This window comes from Polistes fuscatus, unplaced genomic scaffold (genome assembly GCF_010416935.1).
Source record: "Polistes fuscatus isolate 324 unplaced genomic scaffold, CU_Pfus_HIC Scaffold5, whole genome shotgun sequence".
NCBI lineage: Eukaryota > Metazoa > Arthropoda > Insecta > Hymenoptera > Vespidae > Polistes > Polistes fuscatus.
The window spans coordinates 2078568-2105472 of NW_025113129.1; the positions used below are offsets into that span (position 1 = coordinate 2078568).

At 28.3% G+C, this 26905-nt stretch overlaps 1 protein-coding gene and 1 non-coding gene across 3 annotated transcripts in view; both read left to right on the forward strand.

The window, feature by feature from the left end:
• Positions 1 to 368: 368 nt before the first annotated feature.
• Positions 369 to 26905, forward strand: part of LOC122522667 (protein numb) — a 69910-nt gene continuing 43373 nt past the window's right edge. Inside the window, exon 1 of one of the 2 annotated variants that reach the window (XM_043643958.1) lies at positions 369 to 449. The gene's annotated coding sequence lies outside the window, so the exon portion shown is untranslated. The remainder of the gene's footprint in view (positions 450 to 26905) is intronic. The other variant, XM_043643959.1, reaches the window with a different exon arrangement.
• Positions 12892 to 13056, forward strand: LOC122522680. Its single transcript, XR_006305129.1, has one exon. It is a non-coding gene; the product is annotated as a U1 spliceosomal RNA (small nuclear RNA).

Consider the following 26905-nt stretch of genomic DNA (forward strand, 5'->3'; position numbering starts at 1 on the left):
TGAAAATGCCGCTCCGATAAAAACTCGCGCGTGTCCTGTGTTACACGACGTGTTCCGTTCCTATTTTCTATTTTCTATTTTTCTATCTCTTTTTGTCCCTTCTCCTACTCCCCACCTGCCCACCCCCTGTCCCCTTGATTTTTTTCATCTATCAAATTTGTTTTCAATTGATAATTCCTTTTTGTTTTATTCTTTTTATTAAAGATTTTGGATCCAACGTATCTTATACCGATATCTTTTTAAAGATCCTTATTCCTATATTTGCTTCTACTAAATTCTATTTTATTTTTTAATCCACTTCCCCAATTCTCTCTCTCTCTCTCTCTCTCTTTCTCTCTCTTTTACCTGTTCTCGCGTTTGATTAATTTCTCCTACGAGTGCACACCGATTTATCGGATCTACCACGACAACACCACGAGGTTCTAACGCGCGAGTTAATCTTTTCACAGGTGAGTCTCAATGTTTAGACGATTTTGTTATCGTTGCGTTGCGATACTTGCTTTTCCTTTTTCTTTTTTCTTTTTCAATTTTTATTATTATTATCATCATCATCTCTTTGACGTCGTCTCAGAGAGAAACAATATTTTGATAAAACGCGCATCTGATTTTTCTTTTTTATTTTGTTTGGATATGACCTCTCTATCGTTTTGGAAAATTCGTCTAACCGGTAGCAGCAGCACCACCCTCATCGTAACATCCTCACCACCCACTTGCGAGGTGTCCTCTCTCCCTCTCCCTCTCTCTCTCTCTCTCTCTCTCTCGCGGTTATCGATTCCGGTGTGAACGCGCCCTCCACTGCCGACAGGTATCGGCCCTCTTCGTGTCTTTACGAATTCCTTTGACTCCGTTACGATCTTCTTCTCCTTTCAAGGATCTTCTTCAATCCTGCTTTCTCTTTCGGAAGGACATAGATTCGCGTTCGCTCGATTGATCGATCGATCGATCATCAATCGATTCGATTACCAACGATATCATCCTTTAATTATTCGTCGAGAAATATTTTTTTCTTTTTATTTTATTTTTTTTCCCCCTTTTATTATTGTGGCTTCAATTTTTACAAAGTAAGAGAGAGAGAGAGAGATAAGATCTCTTTAAAGCAATAATTAATCTTCATCTCGTTGAATGTTACAATGATAAAAGATAAGGTTGGAAATGAAACGAATCGATTAGTTAAATATATCTCATCGATCTAGTTTATATTTCAAGACTTCTTTTCGTATTCAGAGACAAAGTCAAAGTATTACACTTTATCGAATGTGCACGATAATAATTCGTGTAACGTCTTGCAACACTTACTTTTTATTATATTTTGTTTGTTTGTTTGCTTTGTTCAAAATCGTATTCTCGATTAAATATACAATATTAGGTCACTCGTAATCTTTTCATCGTAGAAATCGACTGATATCTACACGTTTGATATTAATTTTCTTTATTTATTTATTTATTTATTTGAAAATTTGAAAAATAACGTAGCGTCAATACACTCGACAGGTTTTGATTGGATCGATTTCATCGACAAAATAGGTTTTCGATATTCGAATGATATTCGATATATTTTGTTTGATTTCTAAATCGTAACTTGGATTAATAAAAGTATGCAATGTTTATTACACGAAGCGTATAAAAAAAATAACATAAGAGGAAGAAGTTGCGTAGGTAACCGGATGTCGCGTGCTTTTTCTTTGTCATGGTTTTGGGCGCGAGGGGCCAAAATACCTCGTCGTTTGTTTTATGATCACGCTTCCTATTTATCCTATCTCCACGAGTTTTGATTGAAATCCTTCAGAAATATTTCACCTGGGTAGTATTTCTATTCGGTGTTACGTAAAGTGTTAATCGATTCGACGATAATAATATCAGGGTTCAAACGGTATCAGCAATTTACTGTCAATAATTAGGAAAGAATTTAAAAAAAAAGCATGCATTTAAAAATGATACATCAAATTTTATATTTAATATAATATTAATATAATATACGCGTTTTGCAATTTTATAATTAAGAAAAACTAATTGTTAATGTCAGTGGGGATAGTTTTAATGACGTTAACCCAATTTTTCTGATTCCGGTGAAACGCAAAATGTTACTTGGTCCGGAAAATCGTTCAAACGTAATGATTTATTAGATATTTTTCAATTAAAAATAATTATATAATATTAATATAATATTTCTCTCATCGAAACTCGTGATTTTACAATATTTGTATGATTTGATATCCGAATAGTACAACATCGACTAGTAGACTGTCAAGAAAATGTAGGTCACGAAAGTTTGAAGCAAAAATCGAATGATTTCGTATCGAGAAGGTGTACCTTCGTTATTATACTTCATAGTCTATTTTTTACTGTTTTTTATCTTTTTCTTTTTTTTTTTAATAATGAACAAAATAAAGTCGAAGTATCGTGAATTTAATGGTCGAGCAAGCTTAGCAATTCTTGTATCTCGTACCGTTCCTTTCACCTACGAACGTAAACGTTCACCTCAGTGTACCGGTCTGTGTGGGTTCTGCCATTCATATCGAACAAAATGGCCAATAAAAGTGTTATACATTAATGCATAACACACTCCGTTTTCTAGAATCTCTCGTGTTCTTCGTACGTGTGCATGCATTTCCCCGAAGAATGGGATACCTGTCCTCCTTCTTCGTGTCGAGAACTATTCTGGTTGACCTTGGTATTCGAGCAAGGTGCGATCAAACTTGGAACCACTTTTTATTATTCCTCCTATTCTCATGCTCATTATATATTATTCATTTTATTCCAATTATCGAAATAAGTCATTTTCTATGACATTTCATTCAATTCAATTTTTATATTAATACTTTACAATCGATACACGCACGCATACAACTATTATCTGTTTCTCTCTCGCAAAATTAATTAAAAAAAAATAATTCGAGAGATTTTTATTATTATTATTATTATTTTTATTTAGAAATAATCTCGCGAGACCACTTATAGACGTTGTCTCATTATTTTTATTATTTTTTTCTTCCAATCGAGTTTTCAGTGGCACCTAGCTGACCTTGATCCTTTCAAAGAGAGAAACAGAAAGAGAGAGAGAGAGAGAGAGAGAGAGGACTGTTTTCTCGTGACGTCAGAATTCAACCCACGCGTATGTCGTGGTAAAATGGGCTATCATTCCTGGTCCCTCCCCCTTCTTCCCCCTTGCCATCTCTTCTCTCTCTCTCTCTCTCTCTGTATTTCGCTGGTTTTTGTTCTTCTTCGAACATTATCGATCTCAAAGACGTATATATAGCTCGACCAACAGGTTCGCCAGTGTGTTAGTGAGCACAGGAAGTCAACAAATCTAAAGGAGAACCTGCAAGAAGGTAGAGAAAATCGTGACGGAAGGTGAACAAGCCTTCAGGGTAATAATACATAGACGTACCTGGTGGAGAGCTAGGTCAGGTCGCACCAACTCGCACCACTTCGCACGCCAATGCGGTCCTATACTCGATCGAACTGACTACGAGTCGACCTTTTTACTTTCGAAATCATCCAAAATCAAATATCTCATTTCTATTATCTCTTTATCCTTCCTCTCGCGTTTTACAATTATATAATTAAGAACAAAATAATTGTTAATGTCAGTCGGGGGTAGTTAGTTTTAATGACGTTGACTCAATTTTTGTGATTCCGATGTTGCTTGATCCGAAAAATCATTCAAATTATTCAATTTATTCAATATTTTTCAATGAAATATTATTTGTCATGAAGTAAAATTTTTTTTTTTTTTTTTCAATGACAATACTCATCGAATTCGTAAATTGACATAAATCTTTTTTTTTTTTAGGTAATTCAATATTATTTTATTCAAATTTTTCGTTCAAAATATTTCAATTATAATTAATATAAAGCGTTTTAAATGAACTTTGAATTTTGATTAAGAAATAAGACTACCAATGGATAAGACGAATGAACGAAAGATTTGATTTTCTCAATGATTTCATTATTTTGTGTAAATTAATCTTATTTTTTGTTTGTTTTATATTTCTTATATCTTTTACAAGGTAAACAATTTTTCCATTCTCGAATATTATTTTTTTGTTATAGTGGTTAGTATTATTATACTAGAGTAGTGGTTAACGTTACTACTCTTATCGACTACCTGAATATAATTTTGCAGATAGCGTTTGCGAGTACAAGTATAATAAGTATATACATTGTTGTTTGTAAAATAAACGGTGCCTCGATCTACCGTCGCTTCAACCGAGTTCTTGCGTTCATTTCCTTCTTAAGTATATATATTACTTATCTACACACACACAGACAGAGGAAAATTTGTTTCCTTATTTTCATCTTTTTTGTAATAAAAAAAATTTCAAGTTTTTGTTAGCGTAAATCATCGTGTCTGTGTAAAAAAATTTCAATAGATCAAAGATTCACAATACGTAGGATTTGTCAGATCAAACGTGTTACTATATCGATCATCATTAACAAATATAACTAACTATAATTATAATATAATTTGTTACACGATGGAAAAAATTGAATAACATCTCACAACGTGTATCTTTTTTCTTTTTGATAATTTATCTATCTATTTTACATTTATAATAATAATTCTTCTTGATTATAAAATAATATATAATTGTTATTGTTCTTTGATAATAGATTATCGTTTGAAGAAATTGAAGTAGTTATCAGTATGACGTTATATTATACTAAACGATAAGAAGGTACGATAATGTTAGTATATCTTCGATGTCGAGTCTAAGACAAGGATTTTTTTTTATTTCTAACTGTTTTTAAACGAACTTAGTGTTCGAGATTCATGTTTTACTACAACCTACGCTTTCAAATGAAAGGCGTATACTATTCATTTAAAGTATGTGTGGTCGTTGTATTAGAAAAAGGAAGGGTACGTGTATTAGCAATGGTATTACGAAAGAGAAACTGTTCTTAAAAAAGATGGTAGGAAGAAAGGGCGTCAACCATAAGCGTGAACGTTCTATTGGAAAGTTTCATTAGACCTCTTCTCAATGCCTTCTTCGTTTATGTGTAATAATCTATGTAAGTATATATTGGTATACATTTTACTATGAATCACTTCCTCTCTTCAATATGATACAATATTAAATGAGCATTACGAGATAATTCATTTGCAACAATGTTATTTCTATTTTCTTTATTCTTCTTTCCTTTCTTTCTTTTCTAATCGTGCAACATTATTTTTATCAAGAATGAAACTTTGTTATATGAAGTTAATCGATTTGACGAATTAGAATAGTTCATATAACACACATATGTTCGAGTTTAGTATTATTTTTGTAATTACCATTTTGATTACAACATTATTTTTATCAACAATGAAAATTTGTTACTTCTCTTGTTATATGAAGTTAATCGATTTAGTATTAATATATTGATATTAATATAGTATTTTTAGTATTATTTTTGTAATTACCATTTTGATTACACGATATTTCGAGTATTTATTTAGTAAATAAGTTTGTTCTCTGCTGTCAGATTTACATCAGATGTAAATTCGTATTGGATTTATTATTCGATGGAATATTGTAAACAAACTATCGTATTGGTTGATTTTAGTGTTAATATTTGATAATAATTAATTATATATTTAAAAAGGAAAAAAATTGAAAAACAAAAAGTACGATCGTTATTGAAACGTTGTAATGCTGATAACAATTCGAATCGGCGTGTTACATCGTAGTACTTTCACACAAATTGCACGGTTAGCTCAGTCAGAGTGAAAAGCACGTACCTTCTACACGACACGTGGCTGCTCGTTTCAATTGTGTACCATAACGAAGCAAAACGCTTGTTACTCGTCGAACAATCGGTCCATTGTGTCCGTCGATACTTCAAACCTAGAAGATATGTTTTTCGAACGTGAGGGATGAGTAGATACGTTTAGATGCCAAGGAAGGAAATATAACTTCCAATTTACGAGTTTATTCTTTCCAAAGAATAACACTTTTTGTTCGAATTTATTTGTAAAGTGTCTTTCCCCCCCCCCCTGCCCACAGTTACAATTTTCTCGAACAAAATATTTCTTTGAAAATTTGTATTTTCCCCTCTCTTTCTCTCCTTTCTTTTGATTGGTGTCAAATATATTATTTTTTTTTTTTAAATTTTCATTTCTCGTCGAATATCTTTTTGGTCTTTTTTTTGAGGAGGGGGTAAGGGTTGGGCTCGGAGGATAAGGGGTCTTTTTTTTCGTCAATTTGTGTCAAATATTTGAGAGAAGATTTTCGTAGGAAATAGAGCACGTTCGTTGGATATGATGATACGGTGCAACGTACCAAGATTTAACTGCGTAAAATTGTTGGACGGTTCGTTGGAGCCCTTCCTCCGTATCTTAAGTTTACGTTCGTCTCGACACTCCCTATTTCTTGTAATCTGTATCGTTTCGTCTTGGCATATCAGTAGTTCAATATATTTATTTAGAGATACAATAATAATATCCTCGAGTTTTTTTATCATTTTTTTTTTTATAATTCAATCATAAATATATTCTTTAATCTTATAATCAACACATTTTTACAATATCATTTATATTTTTTCTTATAAATTTATAAATATAAATTCGTGATATATTTTCGTTCTAAGTTCTTCGTAAGTCATAGTAAAGAAAAATAAGTATCACATTTGTTGTGATTAATGTTTAACCATGATATACAATTACACTTAGCAGATTCAACAATCGTGTCGCTGAACTTGCAGATTCCTTTTTAAAAGATAAGCGTAATACGATTCTTCTTCTTCTTCTTCTTCTTCATCTTTCATTTATAAAGTCGAGTTGAAGTTTCGAATAAGTCTTATCTCTTTAATATTACAAAAAAAAATCTTATTATTATATTTTTGTATCGTGAGATAAGTTAAATTGTAGACTAAAAATAAGATCATAAGATATATTATAATACGTTATAAAAAATATGAATTTTTTTGTTTTTATTATCGAGTAACAGGAATGATTGGAATATACCAATGGAAATAAATTGTCAAGATAACAAAATTACTTCTAACGAAACATTTTCGCGATGTTTATCGAACGATACAATAATTAATGCACTCGAGCGTGTTCTTAAGATAGATTATTTCAAAGAGGCTATCGTTTTGACGTAGTACCTTCAGTGTTCACGTATGACATTTATTATGACATTATGCTGTAGTACTACTTCCTACATTACTTTGTTGTAAGGCATAGTTATTTCGTAGGGAACTGCAATGCAGACTGTTGCGGAATTAAATGAATTCCCGAGGTCACTTTTTGCTTATCTCTTTTTTTTCTTTTTTATTCTTTTTAAACGTTCATATTACGTTTTTTTAGCTGTTCGAACACTTTCAATGCTTCATTTACTATTACGTATATTGCTGTCAATAATCGGAAAATAATATTCGATATTGTATTTGAATTGATGTTTATTCGTAGGAAAATAGAAACAAAAAAAAAATAAAACTAGGATCTTTTTATGGTATAGTTAAAAAAGAAATATTTCATAAATATATTGAAGATAATGCAATACTATTTTCGAAACGTGCACGTATACGTATACAAGTTATTATAAATATCGTATCGATGATTATAACGATGGAAGATTGGTGTTATCGATTACTATACGAGACTGTCAAATTCAAATCAAAATGAAATTGAGAAAGATAATAAATATTTATAATATTTGTATCAACTTGTTTAATCGACGATCTAAAATATTTGAAACTCGGTATCATTTATTATTTCTCACGTGACACGTCATATTTTATCTTACGACGTGTATTTTAAATAGAGAAACGTGAGCTCGTCTCTCTTGTGTATACAAAAACACACATACACACACACATACACATACATGTATATAACAAAGCGAGACAAACATCCATCTAAACTAACAAAAAAAGAGCATATTTAGTTGGAACGATTGTCAGGATAATAATTATTCGTTTTTAATGGATAATCATTTAGGAAAATATCTGTTTTTGGTCGTTGTTCACAAAGAATACGACAAACGATCTAATTATTCCGGATATATTTTATTCCAGTAGATATTTCATTCGTTCCCCTAAACCGGATGTAATTTTATTTTATTATTATTTTTATATTTTTTAATTGTGTCTTTGTGTGTGTGTTCTTTTTTGTTTTATTTCACGAAGTATTTTACCTGGTGGAATCGCAAATGTACGATCAAACGCATGAATTACCTGCTAGTTTTGATTTAGGCCAATCGTTCGCATTCAAAATTTATCATCTCAGAATGAAAATAATCATGTACGATAAAGTCAAGTAATAGAAGAAATATTTTCATCGTTTACATAGAAGATAGATAAACTGGAACGAATTTTGTTTGACATCAAACTCATGGTTATATAAATATATGTGTATATTTTGACTTATCTTGCACTTACTATAATATAAAATCATAAATGAGATATAAAATATAATTTTATATTGGGTTGATCAGAAATTTCGTGCCGATCTATATAAACGATATGTTGAATAATTATTTTTCTAAAAATAATATATAAACAACAATTTTTTTTTAAATACATATTAATTGAATGAACTGATTAACAAGTCAAGAAATTAATGAATTATTTTTATTACTTTTATTTTTACGGGTTTGAGGGGTCCGTTCCCTTTATTTCTTTGCATTAATACATAATTTACAATTAATGTAAAATACAACCAAAATTTAATATAAATATACTTAATATACCTTTTAATATAATTACTTCAATTGCTTTCACTAATCCAACTGTAATACAATGCAACACCATCAATTAATTAAACCAAGAAAAATCATACAAATTAAATCATAATAAAATATAAATCAATACAATAAAAATCATACAATTAATATATAAATAAAAAAATAAAATAATATATAAAAATAAAATAATAAATATATATTATTATTATATAAAAAATAAATATAATAAAAAATAATATATAAATAAAAAAAAATAATAAAATACAAATAAAATATTAAACTGTTTATAAATCGGGCCAAATTTATTTCCGTGCGATTTTCTAGCGTTTGTTTAATTGCATAGAAAAGAAAAAAAGTCACATGAACTTATCGGGCCAATGGTTAATACATAGAAAACGTTAGGTTAGTTGTTTAAAAACGATAGCACGTTTGTAGAGGTTTTTATATGAGTCCGATAGGGAGACAGGAAATTCGGTGGACGTTTTTCGAAGCACGTGAGAAAGTTAGATGGGTTTGTAAATTTTGTATCGGGCTTCTCCTTCCGCTTTGCCAAAGAAAAAAATAGAAAAGAAGAAGTACACACAAACCGCTACCGCCAATAACAGTACACCACTACTACAACCACAAGTACCACTACCATAACCACTACCATTGCCAAACACCATAAACCACCAATACCACCTTTGGCAAGTCTTCTATCCTTTGCTTCTCGTATTCTATGAAATAACGGACCTCCTTCTGCTACGTCGGCATTTTCTATACAACTTTTGCGTTGTCTATACGTGTTTACGTTACGAAACGCGTTCTCGCATTGCCGAGTAATCGTAAGAGCGTGACGGAAAATCGAGCTACGTAAATAAATGACGTGACTGTCTCTATCTTTCTTTCTTCCTTTCTTCCTTTTTATTTTTTTTATTTTTTTTTTTATAAAAATAGATCACTTACACGAGGTGTTCAGATTTTTATTAGATTATTCTATGATTGAAAATAAAAAGAATAAAAAAGTAAAAAACAAGAAGTTAAGAAACAATGTTATATTAAAACATAGGCACGTTGTTTAATGCTTTATTATAGGGGGGGTTTACGAGAAAAATACTATAATTATTAATGACCGGTTTCTTGTTTGAGACGTTGGTGATATTTAATTACGTTAGAGAGATTGCGGTCATTTTAATTTATGTTATTTCAGATAATGAAACGAGAAACTAGTCGTTCAAAAAATGAATCACTCTTGTAAAAGTAACCACTTTTTTTTTCGTCTTAATCAGTTGTATAGTTTTTAATCAATTATTAGATTGTTCGGAACGTGTTCCTTGATGATTTATTGCGATACCTTGTATATAATAAATAAATAAATAATATAAATAAAAGTGTAAAATTAGAACAATGTTTTAGAATCTGCAATCTAATATATTTAATATTCTTACAAAATTGCAAAATATTTAACATTACAGATTAACATTCTCGAAGGAAGTTAGATATTTATCAAAGTTTACACATACACGTCATATGCAAATATACATTCGTTTAACTGTAGGTATAGTATTCGAATATATACATTAAAGAAAATGTCTATCACGTTTGCTATTATAAAACGTAGATGCCATTATACGTTTGTTAAACTTTCACCGAGTTTTTTTTTTTATTTTATTTTCTTCCTCTTCTTCTTCTTCTTCTTCTTCTTCTTTTTATTCTTCTTTTTATTTATCAAATAACAAAAGAGATAGGAAATGCGACCACGTAATTTATTGGCACGCATTCACAACTTGAAACATTGCAGTAGCATTAGAAGTAGGAATAAAAAGGGGGATGGATTATACGTTTCGTTTATTTTTTATCGAGTTAATGGTTTCAACGAGACATCTTAAATTTTCATAAAAGCACACCACACTGACCTCTTTGGCATTAGATACGACATTACGCGAATTTCCGATGCTTTCTAGAAAATCCGTTATTCGATTTGAAAAGTATTCATCCTTTCGAATAATTTTTTTCTTTTTTTTTTAATCGAAGAGAAACAACAATTATATTCGCGTTAATAAATATTAGGGCAGTTTGTTTCAATTTATTTTTTCCTTTTATTCTAATTCATATCTCGCGTTAGAAATTATTTTTTCATTAAACAGGGATCAATCGTAATAATTCGTATTTTTTTGTTAGATATTTTTGGAAAATTATAATTAATTGTGTAATACATTCCGTGTGGTTAAACATTTGTTTAATTTTATTTCTCGGTTATATTTTCGAATCCAATCGTTTATCGATGCTTTACTCACTCGTTTCACAGGAAATGATTGCGTGCACTTAACTGACCTTTGCCAGGTAATATTTGCTAAATTGAAATTAACCACGACGGATTCTCGTCGAATAATTTTACCGGTCACTTCAATCTTGGCTTTCTGTTTTTTTCTTTTTTTTTTTTTTTTTTGTGTGCGCGCGTGACTAGTGATAAATGTTAAAAGATTCAAATTACGTAAAAGTTATAAATATATTCTTATAAGTTAAACGCGGATCGTTTCTACTTGTAATCATTTGTACAAAAATTTCGTAAGTTTTTCAAGCGCACGTGTCAGTATTTTTTACAAGCCGGTGTTATTCATCAACCACGAAAGTGTTTATAAAATTGGTTTTTTTATTTTCTTTTTTTATTTTCTTATTTTTATTCGAAGAAAGAAACCATACAAGTCCCTTCTCGTTGTCAGCAAGAGAACGTAATACCGGATGACGGAGGGTAGCAGTCCTTTCACATAAAATTTAACCAAGAACCTCTTGGATTCTTATTGCGTATCTTCCTTTTTCTTTCTCTTTTCTTTTCTTTTTTTTTTCTATCTATGTCTTCAGAAATATTTAATAGTTATATTAATATTATAATATATAATAGTAATATTCATGTATGACCCACAAGTGGGTCACGCCGCCCCACGGAACAGTCAAGTGTGACCCACCGGTGGGTCACCCCGGCGTGAACGTGTTAAAGAAAAACCGGTATGACTTTGGGGTATTTTTTTTTTTAATTTATCAGCATCGAGTAGTAACACGCCCTTTTAACAATCGAAGTCAACGAGTGAAAAGTAATTTATACTCGATAAAAATAAATCCCAAGGTTTGTTCTGGATTGCGGATGAACGCGGATTTAATCTACGTTAGGATTGGTCCATTCAATCGATCAGGAGGGAGGGAGGGAGGGAGGCAGGCAACGTAAATAAGTCCTTGAAGATATTTTACAGAAAAAGTTTACCCTTGGTCCATCAATTTTTACACCACATAGAACACGCCCTCCTTTTTTTCCTTGTTCCTTTTTTTTTTTCTTCCGATCTTTTTTTTCTATTGGGTGTATTATAGGAAGTGTTTTTATTTATTCATCCAATTGAAGTATTATAAATTACTTTATGACTTATTGCACATAAGTTTATACATATATTATTATTATTATTATTATTATTATTATTAACAAATAAGCACGTTTATTTTATTAATGAAATCAAAACTTTGTCCCTGATTGAGATCGAACACGAAGATTTAAATAGATTATTTTTATTTTTTTATTTTTTTTATATTCTAGCCTATTAAGCGTAAGAACGTACAAAGATAAGAACGACCTCGTGCTATTAAGTATTTAGATACGAAGTATGTAACGTGTGTCCTTTCTCTAGCATCTGGTGTAGAAAATATAGATTATCTTCTTATAATTTTAAAGTAGAGATTTCAGAATGAAAGTATTTCAACACATATATATATAACAGAATTAAAATATCTTCTACTATCCTTTAATATTTTTAATATTCACAATTAACCCAATTTTCGATCTTACAATTTAAAATTCTAACTTGATCGAATGTAGATAATCAAGAAAGTATGTTTATTTTCTTTGAATTCATAACAATTTATCTTTTTTCTTTTTTGTCAATGATTTTGTAAACTTTGTAGAGTTGGATACGAGATATGAAAATTTGAAAATTTTCAGATCAAACCGATCGTATTTCGTTTATCGTAGCCAATGACAATCGAACACGATTCGATCGTGAATTATACGATGAAGAAAAAGAAAAGAGATGGGAAGAAAACAAAACAAAAGAGAATCAGTTGAAAAATCATATAATTAATGTATAATTAAATAATAAAATTCATCGTTAGATGGCGATACGTAATAAAACTCTTTCTCAACAGCAAAATGTAATTCATCAGCAGATAGAGTCTATCGATCGTTAACGATCAGATATAACTTACTTGGCGTGGAGGATAACCGTGATCATGAAGGCGGTTCCTCCTGGGTGAGGCTCAACCATTGCACCTTGGTTGGGTTGAACCTTGCGAATACTCCTTTTGTGGGTATGTCGAGCGCACAATTTTTGGGAGTCGGGACTTGCGTTCGCGCAGTCCCGGAATACAGTCAATCAAAGAATAAATTTTTTTATATTGAGAATATTGTTTTCAAAATATTTTTAGATTAACCACAATCCAATTCATATTTCATTCCGGATAATTTAATCGGCAAAATAACAATTTTTTTTTAATAGATTTATTTTTATAATGGGTTGCTCAAACAAAATTAATTTATTTTATTTGTGATATTTTTTGTCGTATTTTTACTGTGAAATATCATAAAAAAACCACACGTGAATTTTATAAGAAAGGATTAAACCATTCAAATAATTTTACATACTAGAAATTACAATTCGTGTGTATCTTTTTATATAAAAATTTATTTCTGTCGATCGTTTTCATTGGTTGGTGGTTAATCGCACGAATAAGGGGACTCTCTTTCCTTTTCCCTATTACCTTTTTATTGTTATTTATAATAAAATAAAATACCAGGAAAAGGGAAGAATTAAGTCAAACACATAAAGGGAAATTTCGTCAAAAGTGGGGTGGGGATGGAAACTTCCACCAATGTTCTCATTTCAGTTCAATAAGTGTGTATTATATTTAGGGTAGATGCAAATTGTTACGAATGATAAAAGCTTCTTCAGTTAGGTTAGAAGAAGAAGAAGTAGGGGGAGAGTTTGATAAACAAGTTTTGATGAAATCGAGCACTCGAAATTGTGTTCAGTAGATAAATAACACATTTTTCATGACCCATAGGGTTTTCAGATAGAAATGTGTGAGTTAGAAGTTTGACTTCCTCGAAACGTAAGATGGAATTCCACTCGAGAAAACGTGCACGGATACCTGATATCGAATACTACATGTGTTACGAGATACCTGCGTTCTTCTACACTTCCTTCGGCCCTTTTTCTTTTTTTTTTTTATAACCTGACCTTTGATCTACACAAATTTTTTTATAGCTGTATCCTATCGAACATTTTAACAGAGTGAAAGAAGGAAACCTTGCGTGGGCGTGTAACAAAATCTTCGATCGAAATTACGTCAATCATTATTATTATTATTATTATTATTATAAAATAATTATTTATCTATACGAAAGTTGGTTAATTTATAATGAATTTTGATTTCTCGCACAATTGAGTTACCTAATTAAATTTGATTTTTATTTTTATGAATAAATCAACATGTTTTTGTTTCGATTCGTCATTTTTTATTTGCTCGTCTTAGCACAAGAGTGGTCGAATATATTTTATCTTTTTTATTTTTAATAAAAACATAGAAAAAAAAAGTAGAAAGGTTAGATGCAAACTGGGATTTATTGGTTTTTTCTAGTAAGAAGAATTGAAAGTAATGATGACGTATTCACATTCTCGGTAGTTTTCATCGTGATTCGACATTCGCGTGTACTAATCTCACCCTAGTGTATTTTCTCTCATCTACCTTTGTATGTCTCTCTAGTGAATTGAGTTTAATCGTGCTTTCGATATTCTACGACTACATTTGCTAACACTTTGCCTATCACCATTATTCGTTTGTTCATTCTTCTTCTTCTTCTTCTTTTAAGAGAAAGATAGATAGGTAAATAGATGTATGTAAAACTTTATTTTATTTTACGAAATAACCGTGTATTTCGTTAAATTATTATAGTACGTGTAAATTAGAAAAGTTTAGAGTACCTAATGTATATTGGCAATATTTCACTTCAGTCAAAGTTTTGTAATTTCGTTTCTAATATTCGCAGTGATTGAAAGATTAAAATGTGTGTAGTTAATACGATTCAAGGCTGTTTCATTTGATCGAGGCAAATATTTCTTTGTATTTAACCGATAGATAAAAATGAAAAATCAAAAAATGAAAAAGAAAAAAAAAATAACACTAGCGAACAATTCCCTTTGGAAATCATAGAAAAAATAATCGGGAACAAAATCGACGTGGAATTAATTAATAATAAAATAAAATAAAATATTAATTAATAATAAAATAAAATAAAATATTAATTAATAATAAAATAAAATAAAATATTAATTAATAATAAAAAATAATAAAATATTAATTAATAATAAAATAAAATAAAATATTAATTAATAATAAAATAAAATAAAATATTAATTAATAATAAAATAAAATAAAATATTAATTAATAATAAAAAATAATATCTAGCAGAGAAAAATAGTAGAAATCATTTGAAGAAAACTGTATAGACAACAATAACAACAAGAACAAATAGAACTTTGTTTAGTATTTGTATTAAAATACGAGAAAAACTTTGAAATTCAATGTAATAATTTTCTTTACGGTTTAATCGTCCTCGTAGATCAAAAGTAAAGAAGAAGAAAGTTTGAATACGTTCGCATGAGCTTAACTGTACCTTCAAATATTAATAACTGCGTTTATTTATTGCACAATTTCATTATTCATCATCGTATCCACGTATTTTCGTGTGAAAATATTTTTATTCTTTTTCTTTTTTTCATTTTTTCAAGCCGAATTTACGTTGACGAAATTTTAGGATTGCGTGAGTTTTGAAGACATTCAATTTAATTTGAAAAGATGATTGTACGCTGTCAATTTTTCTGTGTGTTTGACGTTAATATTTTAAGACAGATAATTTCAATAACGAAGTCAAGTAAAAGTAAGTGGGAAAGAAAATAAAAAAGAAATAACAACACACGTTCATATAAAAAGGAGAAGAAAAATAAGAAGAAGAATAAGAAGAAGTAGAAGAAGAAATTTGTTCCTTTTTTAGGAAAATATTTAACGAGTATTTTACAATGGCAAAACTATATAGCAACGATACGATCCGTTCTATTTCCAGTGTTCACTCAGTGTCGTTTTTTATGTTCCAATTTAGCACGCTTCTTTTGACAGAATCCTGCATTCTGCTCAGCTGGAAATAGCTCACCTACATTTATACTCGTTTTAATACTCCTCACCACACCAACACATTTCTAACGTATTACTTGAATGTTTTTGCGTTTCGCAAATAAAAGAATCCAAAAGGAAAATATTTGTATTTTTAATTGTATCAATTAATTACGTGTGACAGTAGAAAATTAAATCCAATGATTAGGGAAAATAAAAAAGAAAAATATTATTTATATATATTTTGTTTAATAAAAATTTATATAATTTTTTTTTAAGTTACTATCATTATTATCATCACGATTATTAAATATCACGAAGATTGATGGAATTGTTAAATAAATTTTTACATTAATTTATTTCTATTGAGATGCAAGAATTCATGAAATTATTTACAAAATCGTTTGAGTTTAAATGAAAATTTCGAAATTTCTATCTAAATGCACGGATTGATTAATTTCAAATCCTTGATCATTATTAAGTCCAATGATTAGGGGAAAAAAAAAGAAAAATATTATTTATATATATTTTGTTTAATAAAAATTTATATAATTTTTTTTTAAGTTACTATCGTTATTATCATCACGATTATTAAATATCACGAAGATTGATGGAATAGTTAAATGAATTCTTACATTAATTTATTTCTATTGAGATGCAAGAATTAATGAAATTATTTACAAAATCGTTCGAGTTTAAATGAAAATTTCGAAATTTCTATCTAAATGCACGGATTGATTAATTTCAAATCCTTGATCATTATTAAGTCCAATGATTAGGGGAAAAAAAAGAAAAATATTATTTATTTATATTTTGTTTAATAAAAATTTATATAATTTTTTTTTAAGTTACTATCATTATTATCATCACGATTATTAAATATCACGAAGATTGATGGAATTGTTAAATGAATTTTTACATTAATTTATTTCCATTGAGATGCAAGAATTCATGAAATTATTTACAAAATCGTTCGAGTTTAAATGAAAATTTCGAAATTTCTATCTAAATGCACGGATTGATTAATTTCAAATCCTTGATCGTTAAGTTTCGGCAAATGTCATCGATTCGATCGGTCAAACACGTGCATTATTTAACACGCAGGTAGGTTTACTAGAACCATCGGTGTATTCATTGAAGCACGAATATTAAATGAGTCAAATGCGATGCATTATCGAAGAGCAATAAGAAACTTATTCCGATCATTTGTATTTTTCAATTGTATCCTTATATTTTCGTTAATCGTCGATTTTAATAAAAACATTGTTTTTCTTGCTAGAAAAATATTATTTTCATTCGATACAATGATCCAGTACTACGAGTAAAACACGTTTCTTATTATTTTTTATCTTCAACATTTTCCCATCATCGCAGTGATTTTTCTCGAGAGAATAATTTTATTATTATTAAAAAAAAATGATCGAACTAATCGTTTTGTTATAATTTTCCATTGTTTTTTTTTGTTCGGATGGAAGAAATGGTGGTCAATGGGTTTGATTTTGATGGGTGATAATTATTATAAAAAAAAAAAAAAAAAAGAAGAGAAAAGTACAAAGATTGACACCGTTTTCAACATTAACTTTTTTTCTACTTTTTTTTCTCTCTTTTACACCTGTCGACGGATCGCACGTAATACGGCCTGTATTGATCGACCTGGCAGAAGCAGCACTGGTGGTAGCAGGGGGATGCCACCATGATATCAGCAAGAATAAAGAGAACACCATCCACATTCTTGTATTTTATCCTTTTTGGTAAAACTTAAATGATCTTAAAACTAAAACTATCAGAAGCCGTCAAAATGCTTGCTCAAAGTAAAACGTGTAATCATTTATTTTTTTTTCTTCTATGTATAAAACACAGGTCAAATATTTTTTTCTATTTATCTATATATATAAAATTGTGTATAATATTTATTATAAAATAATATTTCTTTTTTTTTTTTATTTAGAATTCGCGTTAAAGATAAATTTTTCTTTTAAACACGACTAAGATTTATTTTTATCTTTAAACATGAAATATTTCATTAATTAATTTCTATTTAATTATTGACAGGTCAAATATTTTTTTCTATTTATATGTATATATAAAATTGTGTATAATATTTATTATAAAATAATATTTCTTTTTTTTTATTTAGAATTCGCGTTAAAGATAAATTGTTCTTTTAAACACGACTAAGATTTATTTTTATCTTTAAATATGAATTGATATTTAATTTATTCATTTCTATTTAATTATTGACAGGTCAAATATTTTTTTCTATTTATATATAAAAAAAATTGTGTATAATATTTATTAAAAAATAATATTTCTGGTTTTTTTTTTAATTAGAATTCGCGTTAAAGATAAATTGTTCTTCTAAACACGATTAAGATTTATTTTTATCTTTAAACATGAAATATTTCATTAATTAATTTCTATTTAATTATTGAAAGGTCAAATATTTTTTTCTATTTATATATAAAATTGTGTATAATATTTATTATAAAATAATATTTCTGGTTTTTTTTTTATTTAGAATTCGCGTTAAAGATAAATTGTTCTTTTAAACACGATTAAGATTTATTTTTATCTTTAAACATGAAATATTTCATTAATTAATTTCTATTTAATTATTGACAGGTCAAATATTTTTTTCTATTTATCTATATATATAAAATTGTGTATAATATTTATTATAAAATAATATTTCTGGTTTTTTTTTTATTTAGAATTCGCGTTAAAGATAAATTGTTCTTTTAAACACGACTAAGATTTATTTTTATCTTTAAATATGAATTGATATTTGATTTATTCATTTCTATTTAATTATTAATAGTTTTATTAGTTTTATAATATTTCTTGTATTAATATTTTATTTATATTTTTTTTTTTTTTATATCGATTTCGATGAAACAAAAATTTTCGTGCAGACATTTCGCCAAATTTTCCACAATACGGTCGTATTTTTGTGTCAAAATCGATCATCTCTCTCTCTCTCTCTCTCTATTTCAGTTTTCGTTTAAAAACATGACAATGGTTCGGCGGGAGGAAACTTTAAGGTAACAACACCGTGAATAAAAATAGGGAAATCAAATTTCGAACGAATAAACGAAAAATTCGCATACTACCATTCATTCCGATCGAATAAATATTTTGAAATTTCGAAGAAAGAAACGTGAGATTTTTTTGTTCTTTTTTCTTTTTTTTTTTTTCGATGAAAACGTTTCGAAATATATTTAAAACGGGCGATAAATATTTTCGATGATATTAAATAGGGGGATTTATTTCTCAATCGAGATCGAAATGTACTCTCTAATCTCGATTAACTAAAAAAGTCCAATTACTTATAAAAATATCATAGATGAAACAGATAACACGAAGGTTGAATTTTATCGAGTAATCGAGAAACAGGATGCGTGTGAGTGAGAGAGAGAGAGAGAGTTTCAGATTTTATTTTGTGGTTTTAGCGGATTTTTGCGGTTTTTTCTGTATCCGTACGCGTGATATTTCTTTTTTTATTATTTTTATATGAAAGAAACGAAACGCAGTAAAAAAAATAGATAGATAGAATCATAGAAAATTTCAAATATTTCATATTTATATTTTAAATAAATCTCAATTATTTGCATCTTATTATGCATATAAAATATGTTTAATAAATAACAATATTTTTATATTAATATTGTTTAATAAATAACAATATTTTTATGTTAATATTGTTTAATAAATAACAATATTTTTATATTAATATTGTTTAATAAATAACAATATTTTTATATTAATATTGTTTAATAAATAACAATATTTTATGTTAATATTGTTTAATAAATAACAATAGTTTTATATTAATATTGTTTAATAAATAACAATAGTTTTATGTTAATATTGTTTAATAAATAACAATATTTTTATATTAATATTGTTTAATAAATAACAATAGTTTTTAATATACGATCAAACGATCGAACGTACACGATGATTGAGTTTCAATTTTCTATCAAATATCAAATATCAATCATAATAATTTTCATTCAAATAGATTTAGATTAAATTTGTCAAAATTGATTTTAAATATTTGTATGAAAATTGACCAGTTTCCAGTTACGTTAGCAGGTGTTTGACTGAGAATTGCGAGTTAAAATGGAAGAGAGTAAATCGAGCGTGTCAAATGGAAATAGAAAGAAAGGATTTGAACAAATTTGATTTTGTAATGCATCTCAAATTCGAGTGGGATGGATTTTCTTGATCGTTCGATTGCATCCCCCTCTCTCTCTCTCTCTCTCTTTTATATTCTTAAGAGTGTTTTGAAGTGTGAAAGGAATGGTGAATCGAAAAGAGATGCGTGGAAGTGTGAACGTTACAGGTGAAATTAGTTTGACTCCCTTTGAGAGATTCGTATTCCACAAAAAGATGAAGGGGGCGTAGAATGGGGCTAAAATGGGGTGGTGAAGGGGGAAGGGGGTGGAGCTTTTAACTCTTGATGTGTAAGTATTAACGCGTCCGGGTGTAAAAGTGCCCATACGCGTCGGGAAAGTGTTTTTCTCTCTTCTTCCGCAGTCAAAAGTCTTCCCCCGCTTGTTTCCCCTTTCCCCTTTTTCTTTTCTTTTCTTTTCTCTTCTCTTCTTCCTTCCTTTATAGTCATTTTTAACATTTCGGATAAAAATACGTGAAAGAATATTACAAAGGGGAGGAAGAAATTCATTGATTTTGTAGCTTTGAAAGAACAAATATCCAATTCTATGCAAGGGGATCAAGTTTCTTCGTATTTCCCCTGCCCCTCTCCCCCCCCGCCCCGATAGTTTTTCCCATAATTTTGAGTAATATTAACAGCCATGATATTTCCACTCATTCATGAGAGGAATATGCACTCGAATGGCAAGAGAAAAAAAAATATTAGGTTCAAATACAAATTCACGAAGAATCAAAATATTCGTTCGAACTTATTTGCCGTCCGTTAAAATTCGCGAAAATATTTTCCCACCGTTCGTTATCGAGACATCGTATTTTTTGTTTTATCGGTGCATATTTTCGTTCACCCTTCTCAGACGATAGAACGTTTCTGAATTAGGGTAGTAAAGGCGTGCGTGGCTCGAGGTGTAGGACCTTCGATGAATTGTTTTTTTCCACGGAAGAAACGTGAGCTTCGCTAAAAAGAGTACACTCGAGACACACGACGGCGTGTGTCTCGCGTGCCACTTATTTTACATTTTTTCTTTTTTTTTTTCTTTTTTTTTTTCTTTTCTTTCCCTTGCCATTCGAGTGCATATTCCTCTCATTCATTCTTTCTCTCTCTCTTTCTCTCTCTATTCGTCTTTATAGCAATATACATTCTCTTTCCTTGTTCATTCCTTGCTAAATATTATCAAGGATCCACGACCGCACTCGAAACGAGTTTGTACTTTGAGAATATTTTTTCCCGTTAATGAGATCATGCGGTTTTCTTAGAGAAAGCTTTAACTTTTAATTTGATCAATCAAAGGATTTAATTTCCTATCGTTTATTCTAATCTTATTTTATAAATACGTATTTGTATTAAAATATTCAAGAAAATGTTTGCGCTTGATTAACATAAATAAATTTCTAATATCGGGTTTGTCTAAATTTGAATATTATATACTAACGAAATATTGAATGATATTTCAATATTATAGAAAAAAAAAAAAGAAGAAAATATGATATAATTTGAATATAATATTGAATAAATTGATTTTTATATTTCAATCTTCATTGAGATCGATTTAATATTTAATATTGACAAAAAATAATTATAATTATTATTTTATATTTATTTATATTATATTAAAAGTTTATATTACGTGTGTACTCGCAAATCGGTATCGAACTTTCCAAGTAATTTAATATTAATTGTTAGAAATAAGAAAAAAAAATGAAAAGGCGCCTGATGATAGGCAACCAATCGTTTTGACTGGTAGCAGTGTAAGGAGTTGTGATCGTAAACAGGCGCATCGACTATAAAAGTGTGTGACGTAGCTTTTGGGGTTAATAAACTCGGCAAATGTTCTCCTCTGACGATATTACTACTACTACTACTACTACTACTACTATTATTCATGCTGATTCACCTGCATTTGCTTGTAGAAGAATATCTCGGCATTGTGGAAACTTGGCGAACGTTCAAACTCGTTGATGTTTTCAAGATTTTCAGGAATGACAACTAATTTAATCGAGTTATGTTAGTAATATGAAAATTAATGAGAGAATGAGAATGAGAAAGAGAGCGAGAGAGAGAGAGAGAGGGAAGATGTTTCATGTTATTGCTGATATTGTTCACCGATCTGTAAACAGATTGCATGAATAAAATTATCCTACAGATGAAGGTTCTCTCGTTCATAATTAATTTTGTCAGATAAAAATACGCTTTTGTTTTACGTGAATACGTTATACGTGTAATATATTTGTACGTAATGCCAGGATTGAAAGGAATAAAGTTTTATTGTTTGAAGATAACAGACGCATGGTAATAAGATTAATCTTATTATTACACAATTTTCTCGAGAAAATCAAATTTATATAATCAATTTCTGACAAATTACAATATTTCATTGTAACGCACAAGAAATTCGGAAAAATTTATATAAATAATATTCGATTTATATTTCATTTATAAATGTATCTCGAGAATATATTACGCAAACAATTTTTGCTTCTCACTTTTTTACGATCCGATGCAAACACTCTTATTTTCGTGTTTAATTTTCACGCTTTCTTCCTCAGATTTAGCGAGTGATTATGCGTTGTTAATGTTTTAGTTGATACTCCTGTTAGTTGTAAATAGATGAGTAGTTTAATTATTATTATTATTGTTATTATTATTACAATTACTCATAGTTGATGAGTAATAGAACGAAATACGAATGGATCACTGATCTCTGAATCACCTGGACGACGTAATCGGTGTTTTATCCTTTTCATTTTCATTCTTTTTTGTATAATGCAAAATTATCATTCGCACGAATGATTCATTCGAATCATCCTACTCTTAGTATAAAATAAAAAACGTAATAGAAATTTGGATTGTTCTTAATTTGAACGTAAAGTTTGTCTTCCATTAAAAAAGAAAAAGAAAACTTCAATCGTGATAAATTTGAGTGCAATTTAGTTTCCAAATTAAATTGATTTTCGATTATAAGACGATTTAAAGATCCGTAGTAATTCGAATTTATCTTACTTAGCGGTTAAATCCAATTATCTGTTTTGTCCTTTATCTCAAGGATTTAATTACCATCATAATTTCATTACCTCGACGTTTATTGTCTTAAAGTTTGGTCGATTAAAATTACATTAACCCGATTAGTTGGAAAAGTTGTTTGGAAATGAACCAAGGATATTGTCACGAATGATTGTATGTAAACGTATAAATAAATAAATCAATTGAAAAAACAAAACAATACAATTAACACATATATATATATCGTTAGGATATATAAATAATTTAATAATACAAATAAAATAATATATATGGATGATTAAAAATGATTAATCATCGTGATTTAATAATGCAAAACAAAATAAAAAATTAAAGGATTTCTCGTTACGAAGAGTAAAAGTCAAATATTTAAAGAACGCGTATGATAAATTTGAAAGAGAAGAAAAAGAAGAAGAAAAAAAAGATATAATTAATAAAGAAATGAATTTATGAAAAGATGCCGGCGCCAGGTACGCTAGTAGAATTTTCTTTTAATTTATGGTTAATGCAATCATCGACCGAAGATACGAAAGTATTAGCTTCGTCTATGAAGAGAGTGATACTCGTAGTAGCTGAGCAAGTACTGAGAGATGGTGCCAATGTACCTACGAGGAATCCTATTTTGTTCAAATTTATGATTACTGTAGGAACTTCTTTAGTAACAGCCCAAGTAGCTCGTGCTGAGGCCTAAAATATGAATCATAATTATCAAAATTATATTATTCATTTGAAAGTTCCGAAAAAGGAAAATTCTTATGCAAATTTTTATTCTATTAATTTCTAATAATTTTATATTCACTCTCTCTCTCTCTCTTATGGTTTCTTTTATATTCCTTTTTTAGTAAATCAAAATACTTTTCATTAACAATAAATCAAAAATATAAGTAACAAACTGTATAAATTACACGAACTTATTGTGCAATTGATTAAAATTAATTCATTTTATCACATCGCACAGACAAATGATTTGCATAAGTTAATAAAATATAAAATAAAAAATATTACTTACCGAACCTAAGCAAGTCATAGCCTTGACAGTACTTTCAACGTTAGTGACATTTTTGGTACACTCTACGGCTTCGTTATTAATTGCACCAAGTGAATTGACAGCGTCTTGGGATGCTTCATTGATATTTTCTATATATCCTCTAACTTGATCAATTTTATCGGTCACGCAAAAACTGCAATTAGCTAAAATCGAAAGAGCCAATACTTTGACTTCCTTTACACCCTTGGATACCAATTTGCACTCATCGATGATATTATCATCAACGCCATTGGTTATTTCGTTGATCCTTCTTTCCATCTACAACAAAATTTATTACGTTATTCGAAAAATTAATCAACGATTCGATCGAAAATAAAATATCAGCCGTATTTGTAGATCGTACGAGAGAATTTGTTTTCGAAAAAATAAAAAGAAACAGGAGAGAAATATTCTCATTAAATATTACAAATAAATAATATTAAAAATAATAATATTATATTAATTTTAAATTAATTTTAATATTATTATTAATTTTATATATTTTTATAATATTATATTAATTATTTATATTATTATATTAATTTTAAATTAATTTTAATATTATTATTATTATAATATTATATTAATTTTAAATTAATTTTAATATTATTATTTTAATTAAATTAAATTAATTTTAATATTATTATTAATTTTATACATTTTTATAATATTATATTAATTATTTATATTATTATATTAATTTTAAATTAATTTTAATATTATTATTATTATAATATTACATTAATTTTAAATTAATTTTAATATTATTATTATTATAATATTATATTAATTTTAAATTAATTTTAATATTATTATATTTAATTAAATTAAATTAATTTTAAATATTAATTTTAAATTAATAAATATTAAAAATAATCTTCACAAAAAATTGGATATTAATATTGTTAAAAGGGATCTTTCAGGATTGGAGTTTAATTCGTGTCATGTTGAAATTCATACTTACGTCAGCTACTGCAACGTCGATTTGTTCGCGAATACCTTCAACGATATTGTCACCTTCCTGTTTCATTATATTCATGACTTCTAGAGCTCTTTCAACATTTTTCTCGACTTCTTGTTGGATAGTTTGAATGCCACTATTGATCACTTTGGCAATTTTTTCTTGTGCTTCGTTCAATTGATTGCCAAAAAAGCTAAATAAACTGGCTTGCGTCGAAGGAACCTTAACAAAAAAAAATATATATAAGACAGTCAAACACACACACACACACACACACATACAAAATATTAAATATATCGTTAAATTAATTTCTATAATAATTGTTAATTATTAAACTTACGCAAGCAACTGCTACGAGAAGGAAAAGGAAAACACTGAGCTTCTTCATTTTAGCGTTACCACCGTTTCTTCGAATAATCTGAGCTCTTTGATACCACGACTTCCTTTTATATGAACCATATCAGTTCATTTTATGGGATTTGGGGATCCGCGAGATATGATAATGATTTATTCGACCACTTGTGTCAATGTACGATATCATTAATTACCAAAGATTAACATCAACTGACAATAATAAGATCATCGAAGCTTTAAATATTCAAGTCTACAGGATTCGGCCAATGACGCATACATATTAAATAAAATTAATAAAATGGATTAAATTTTTCAAAATTATTCTCTCGAATTTTTGTGTATTTGAGTTTGTCCGATAAATTTGTGTTGAGCCGATTTAAAAAAAAGAAAGAATGCATTATTCGTACGCAACGAGAGAAAATAATAATAATTTAATTCTATATTATATTAAATTATTAATATAATATAATTTTTTTTCTTTTTTGAAATTTATAGCTTCTTATATTTTATATTTATTTACTATATGTAAATCAAATTGGATAATTCATAATTTTGGATTCTTATATTATTATTAATTATTATATGATTATAATATAATATATAGAAGACAGTCAAACAAACACACACACACACACACACAAAATATTATTGTGTGTTATTCGACTAATGAAAAATATTTGTATAATTTTTACATGCAAAAAATTATTTTATCAACTAACCGAAAATATTATTTCCATCCCCATCCCCCACCCTCCCTCACCTTCCTTTTACTACTACTCCGATAAATCTTATGCAATTGTTTTAATCTTTAGTGAAACACGTGAGTGCAAGAAAAAGAATAGGAAAAAAAAAATGTCTGGTAAATGAACAATCAAAAGAGGATTGTCTCTGAAGTTTCCCTAATACCAGGAAAAAGATTAAATTCAATGTTAAATTAGCATTTATATCTCGACGAGATAAAACATTATTACTTATTGTTGATGTAATATGTCGCGAAAAAGAAATAACAAAAATACTTTGGCAATATTGTTAATCCTATTTTGCTAGGCTCGTAATTAACGTTTATAGAAAGTTAAGGGTACCATAACCGTTATTATTTCTTACCAACTTTGACCAAGTGGATTTAACTAAACTGGGAAGTTATGAATTTTCCCGGAAACGGCTGTTGCTCTTAACTACTTCCGGGGTCATCTCCGGTGTAGTTACATTTTTTTTTCCTTTTCTTTTCTTTTTATCTTTCGTCATACTTTTTTTTTCCAACTCAAACTTCTCCACGAAAGGGTAGTTCAATTTCCTTTTAATTTCTCCCGTGAAACAAAATTGTTTCTTCAATCGACGTTCATTGCATAATCAATAATTCATCTATCGATTGTATTTAAATAATTATAAATATAAATATAAATTCATTAATAAGTAATATAAAATAATATTATATTAATTTATTATTATTAATTTATTAATTAAATTATATTAATTATATATAAAATAATATATAAATAAATATATAAATTAT